General features: G+C 41.4%; 1 long non-coding RNA gene across 1 annotated transcript in view; it reads left to right on the plus strand.

Moving 5' to 3' along the window:
* Positions 1-6,558, plus strand: part of LOC142251256 (uncharacterized) — a 32,363-nt gene extending 25,805 nt beyond the window's left edge. The window contains exons 2-3 of the long non-coding RNA XR_012725300.1: positions 6,280-6,374; positions 6,443-6,558. This is a non-coding gene — a long non-coding RNA (uncharacterized LOC142251256). The remainder of the gene's footprint in view (positions 1-6,279; positions 6,375-6,442) is intronic.
* Positions 6,559-7,101: the final 543 nt, after the last annotated feature.

The following is a 7,101-nucleotide window of genomic DNA, read 5'->3' on the forward strand; positions in this document are numbered from 1 at the left end:
AGTCAAAATTACTTTTATTGTGATATTTAAATTTCGGTTAGAGCTGCACGTAGGATTGCTAGAGAGGCAAATCAGAATCTGCGCTTTACTGCAAAAGACCTTCAGGAAAATCTAACAGATTATGGAGTTGTGGTACATTGTTCTACTGTTCAGAGACCCCTGCACAATTATGGCCTTCATGGGAGAGTGATCAGAAGAAAACCTCTCCTACGTCTTCACCATAAAATTTAGCATCAGAAGTATACAAAAGAACATCTAAACAAGCTGATGCATTTTGGAAACAAGTCTTGTGGACCGATGAGGTTAAAATAGAATTCCTTGGCAACAAGGTTTGTGTGGAGAAAAACACAGAATTTCAGGAAAATAACATCTTGCCAACCATTAAGCAAAGAGGTGGACAAGCATGCTTTCAGGTTGTGTTACAGCCAATGGCACGGGGAACATTTCACAGGTAGAGGGAAGATGGATTCAATGAAATTTTAACAAATTCTTGATGGGAACATAACATCATCTGTAAAAAAGCTGAATATAAAGAGGGTAACTTCTACAACTGGATATTATCTTAACCTGTTATCTACCAATGTCCTTTTTTGGGACGCTTAATCTTTTGCTTAAAATTCATTAAATTAAATTAATTAATCATTAATTAATTCCTTTAATTTATTAATTAAATTAATTAATTTTGCTTAAATTTCATTTTCATTTTTAATTTTATTTTTTTTTCATAAAAAATCTGTCATTTAATACAATAAAAATGAAAATTTCTAATTTGGCAAGTAATGGGTTAAACACACATCAAAATCCATAATGGACGACCTCAAAAGGCGCAAGGTGAAGGTTTCCTCACAGTCCTCTGTTTTAAGCATCACTGAAAATCTGTGGCTAGACCTCAAAAGAGCAGTGCATGCAAGACGAGCCAGATATCTCACAGAACTGGAAGACTTTTGCAAAGAAGAGATATTAGATTTTAGAGATCATTTTGTCTTCAACTTGCTTAACTGTTTACAATAACAGTAATTTTTGGCCAGAGGTGCCAAAACGTTTACATGACACTGTATAAACTGAAAAGTTATGTGTATCTGCTCTAATATAACTGATAAAATAATACATTTATTACATGGTTATTAAAAATGTATGATACAACCAAAATATGAAAATATATATTAAAAATGAAAATAAATAATTAGAAAATTGATAATAAATTCATACGTTATAAAATTATAGCATACTAATGGAAAGAAACAACCAAGAATAAATATATTAATCTTACCTATTAAGTTTTAGTTAGCAGTTAATGGCGGAAATGTTGCGTTATTACTTAATTTGAACAACACTTTCTAATAAGGCAGATAATTCTATTTACCCTTCTGAGGCTAATGAGTCCATATTGACTATCCATCGAGTCTGTACCTTGGACATTGGTTTTAAACAATTATATATATGGGGGCAACTATATAAAACAAATGTCAAGGCATGGTGTTTCTGTCTTTGACAGGTAGTGTTGTGGCAGACATGAGGGCCACCAGTAGTCCCGAAGATGCAGTAACTAAATGATTGTGTCTGACCGTGGTACCTAAGGCGGGCTTTGCACGTTGTGACATCGCAAGCCGATGCTGCGATGTCGCACGCGATAGTCCCCGCCCCCGTCGCAGGTACGATATCTTGTGATAGCTGGCATAGCGAAAATTATCGCTACGCCAGCTTCACATGCACTTACCTGCCCTGCGACCGTCGCTCTGGCCGGCAACCCGCCTCCTTCCCAAGGGAGCGGGTCGTGCGGCGTCATAGCGACGTCACACGGCAGGCGGCCAATAGCGGCGGAGGGGCGGAGATGAGCAGGATGTAAACATCCCACCCACCTTCTTCCTTCCGCATAGCCGCCGGCGGCAGGTAAGCTGATGTTCCTCGCTCCTGCGGCGTTATACACAGCGATGTGTGCTGCCGCAGGAGCGAGGAACTACATCGTACCTGTCGCTGCAGCATAATTATGACTTTTGCGCTCGTTAATCGTATCATCTAGGATTTACACACTACGATCTCGAAAGTGACGCCGGATGTGCGTCACTTTCGATTTGACCCCACCGACATCGCATGTGCGATGTTGCAACGTGCAAAGCCGCCCTACGGGTTTAAACTGTTGTGATCTGAGCAGGTTCCAATGGCAGCAGTTGCTTTCAGGTTCTAGCTGTAAAACGGACCATCACCAGGGCTGTACGGGTCCGGCTCATGTTTTACACTTTCCAGCACTTTTTTCATCTGATTACTGGTTTTACTGCAGTGTGTCACATTATGCTGCGGCCTTTTATGCTAAACCATGGCTAATTTCTAATCCAGGCCTTTAGTCTACTACATTTTTCCCCAGAAGGTATCACTATTGTTGGCAATGGGAAACCCATGCTTCTGGTCATATAGGTGCAAAATTATCTGCACAGACTTGAAGCCTGCATTGTGGAAAGGAAAGTAAGTAATGTAGCACTTCAGGAAACACTTAAAACTATGATCAATCTTCTGCAAATAGTGGAGTGTTTGCAAGAAAAACTCTGTGAAGAATGTGTAAAGTTTCCCATTGATTTGAAAGGATGAAAAATGCTGTAAGAACGCTGAAAGAATTGACATGCTGCAGATTTGAAACTGCTTCAAATCTGTAAGGAAAAAACAAACAGCGTGATAATTCACAAAATATCATTCATTTTGTTGGTACTGTAAAACACTGCATTTTTTATGGCAAAAAATAATTTTAAAAAACCTGCCAAAAACACAACATGGGAACATACCCTAACAATAGAAATCTGTGCCTGGAATACAAGAGGTCATCATGACGCTGGATGATGTGACAGACTGCGCTCACACAAAGCGTGCCAATTATACTAATGACATTCTGAGCAGAGCTTGAGTCAAGTATGAGCATAAGAGAATGACATCACAGGTGAGGAGAGGATGGAAAACATTTTTCTCCATTCTGTGGGTTCAATGTTATCAGATTGCAGTCTGATGGTATCCCCACACCCATAGACTTTAATGTGTGCATGCCATGCAATTGCAAATTGTCTCTTCAGTGAGGCAGTAAATGAACTCTAGTGCCACCTATTGGAGGTAGCAATCCTTTAGGTCATAAGTGACTCTTTAATGAGCCTTGTCATATGACTCATTAAAGGGTCACTTTTGACTTTTAGGATTGCTACCTCCAATATTTGGCATTAGCATTCGTCTACTTCCTCAATGAAGAGAATTTGCATACAGTTAGGTCCAGAAATATTTGGACAGTGACACAATTTTCGCGAGTTGGGCTCTGCATGCCACCACATTGGATTTGAAATGAAACCTCTGCAACAGAATTCAAGTGCAGATTGTAACGTTTAATTTGAAGGTTTGAACAAAAATATCTGATAGAAATTGTAGGAATTTTACACATTTCTTTACAAACACTCCACATTTTAGGAGGTCAAAAGTAATTGGACAAATAAACCAAACCCAAACAAAATATTTTTATTTTCAATATTTTGTTGCGAATCCTTTGGAGGCAATCACTGCCTTAAGTCTGGAACCCATGGACATCACCAAACGCTGGGTTTCCTCCTTCTTAATGCTTTGCCAGGCCTTTACAGCCGCAGCCTTCAGGTCTTGCTTGTTTGTGGGTCTTTCCGTCTTAAGTCTGGATTTGAGCAAGTGAAATGCATGCTCAATTGGGTTAAGATCTGGTGATTGACTTGGCCATTGCAGAATTTTCCACTTTTTTGCACTCATGAACTCCTGGGTAGCTTTGGCTGTATGCTTGGGGTCATTGTCCATCTGTACTATGAAGCACCGTCCGATCAACTTTGCGGCATTTGGCTGAATCTGGGCTGAAAGTATATCCCGGTACACTTCAGAATTCATCCGGCTACTCTTGTCTGCTGTTATGTCATCAATAAACACAAGTGACCCAGTGCCATTGAAAGCCATGCATGCCCATGCCATCACGTTGCCTCCACCATGTTTTACAGAGGATGTGGTGTGCCTTGGATCATGTGCCGTTCCCTTTCTTCTCCAAACTTTTTTCTTCCCATCATTCTGGTACAGGTTGATCTTGGTCTCATCTGTCCATAGAATACTTTTCCACAACTAAGCTGGTTGAGGTGTTTTTCAGCAAATTTAACTCTGGCCTGTCTATTTTTGGAATTGATGAATGGTTTGCATCTAGATGTGAACCCTTTATATTTACTTTCATGGAGTCTTCTCTTTACTGTTGACTTAGAGACAGATACACCTACTTCACTGAGAGTGTTCTGGACTTCAGTTGATGTTGTGAACGGGTTCTTCTTCACCAAAGAAAGTATGCGGTGATCATCCACCACTGTTGTCATCCGTGGACGCCCAGGCCTTTTTGAGTTCCCAAGCTCACCAGTCAATTCCTTTTTTCTCAGAATGTACCCGACTGTTGATTTTGCTACTCCAAGCATGTCTGCTATCTCTCTGATGGATTTTTTCTTTTTTTCAGCCTCAGGATGTTCTGCTTCACCTCAATTGAGAGTTCCTTAGACCGCATGTTGTCTGGTCACAGCAACAGCTTCCAAATGCAAAACCACACACCTGTAATCAACCCCAGACCTTTTAACTACTTCATTGATTAGAGGTTAACGAGGGGGATGCCTTCAGAGTTAATTGCAGCCCTAAGAGTCCCTTGTCCAATTACTTTTGGTCCCTTTAAAAAGAGGAGGCTATGCATTACAGAGCTATGATTCTTAAACCCTTTCTCCGATTTGGATGTGAAAACTCTCATATTGCAGCTGGGAGTGTGCACTTTCAGCCCATATTATATATATATAATTGTATTTCTGAACATGTTTTTGTAAACAGCTAAAATAACAAAACTTGTGTCACTGTCCAAATATTTCTGGACCTAACTGTATTTCCCAGAGAAACATTGTGGCTTAAAGTCTCCTCACCACTGGCAGGCTGGAATGATATGTTAAGCGGGCTTTACATGTTACAACATCACTAGCCGATGCTAGCGATACCGAGCGCAATAGCACCCGTCCCCGTCGTACGGCCGATATGTGGTGATCGCTGCCGTAGCGAACATTATCGCTACAGCAGCGTCACACGCACTTACCTGCCCTGCGACGTCGCTGTGACCGGCGATCTACCTCCTTTCTAAGGGGGCGGTTCGTTCAGCATCAGAGCGACGTCACAGCAGCATCACTGAGCCGCCGCCCAACAGAAAAGGAGGGGCGGAGATGAGCGATCGGAACATGCTGCCCACCTCCTTCCTTCCTCCTTTTCCAGTGGAGGCAGGTAAGGAGATGTTTGTCGCTCCTGCGGTGTCACACACAGCGATGTGTGCTGCCGCAGGAACAAGGAACAACATCGTACCTGTCGCTGCAGCGATATTATGGAAATGAGCGACGTGACAATGAGCAACGATTTTTGACATTTTTGTGCTCGTTGATCGTCGCTCATTTGCGTTACACGTTGCGATGTCGGTAACGGCGCCGGATGTTCGTCACTAACGGCGTTACCCCGACGATATCTCGTTGCCAATGTTGCAACGTGTAAAGCCCGCTTTAGTCTCCGCAAAAAGAATCTCTTTCCCTTTAGACCCCATCCAATTGCAGCATGCTGGGACTTTTTTCTCATAACGAATCGCTGCACGCAATCCAATTGCAAATTGTCTCTTCAGTGAGGAACTAGACGAACTCTAGTGCCACCGATTGGAGGTAGCCTTCCTAAAAGTCAAAAGTGACCCTTTAATGAGCCGTGTCATATGACTCATTAAAGAGTCACTTTTGACTTTTAAGATTGCTACCTCCAATAGGTGGTACTAGAGTTTGTCCACTTCCCCACTGAAGAGACAATTTGCATATCTCCCAGTGGAGCATTGCGGCTTAAAGTCTCCTCACCACTGGCAAGCTGGAATGTTGTGTTAGTCTCCACAAGGAAAATAGCTTTCCCTTTAGACCCCATCCAATGGCAACATGCTGCGATTTTTTTTTCTCATGATGAATGGGGCACTGCTTATGGGCACTGCCCCATAGTATAATAGTGGTTCGAGTGCTATCCAAAAAAAATCAGATAGCATCCATCCCAGTTCATATGAGCACAGCCTAACTGCATAAATCCTTTAAGTATTATTTATGCAAAACCAGAAAATCCATTTAATGAGGATCTGTCACCAGGTCAAAAGTGACCAGCTTTTGATTTTACATTTTTCCTGCTGCTTGCCTGATTCTTTTCCTCTAATCCACAAGGCAGGAATATGGGCCTTTTTATTTAGTGCTAATTTTCATGGTCTTTTCCTAGGGGCGTGGCTCACATGATAATAATGCAGAACAGCATAAGGATACACCCTAGAGGATCCTATAGCAGATTTAAAGAAAAAAATCCTGAATACTCAGGTGAGCAATGAAAATAAAATACGAGTAACAGCTAGCCAATTTTCATCTGATGACAGATTCTCTTTTAGAATAGAAAGACATGTCAACTCTTCTGAGACAGCCCACTCCTCGAGAAGGCTTGAAGGGGAAATGTAAGCCGAAGTTCTGGGTCTTCCTTTTTTACTGGCCCAGTTACTCTCTTAGCATATGGGTATGTTTGTCTCTGATAACTATACTTACTACAAATATATGATAATTAGAGATAGGGGAATAGTCAATTATACTGGTTCAGATTCTTCATGCCCAATAACTTCTATTATTCATGTACTTGCATCGAATAATAATGGACCTAATGCAAGCCAATGGGAACTCAAATATTTTTATGGAGAACCTTGGAAGTCAGGGAGAGATGTAAAAATGCTGCAATGGATGGAAAAGTGCTGAAACTAAATGGAAGCAGCATGGGGAAGATGCCTGGATGCATTTCTGACTTACAGTTGGTTTCTGGGAATAACGTTGTCAGAGTATTATAGGCATTAACCTTCGTCAGGCTGCATAATTTTACAACGTTAACAGCGACCCCTTATCTCGGAAGGGGGTGGAGATATTTTATTGAAATTTGGCCAATATATTCTGGACCAAAACTGCAGAGATGTCACGAAATTTCAGCCCTCTACGGCTTTTGGAAAAAAAAAATGTATTGCAATTTTAAAACAGGATAGTTACAATTGTACCTATTCAGCCGGAC

Source organism: Anomaloglossus baeobatrachus, chromosome 9, assembly GCF_048569485.1.
Source record: "Anomaloglossus baeobatrachus isolate aAnoBae1 chromosome 9, aAnoBae1.hap1, whole genome shotgun sequence".
NCBI lineage: Eukaryota > Metazoa > Chordata > Amphibia > Anura > Aromobatidae > Anomaloglossus > Anomaloglossus baeobatrachus.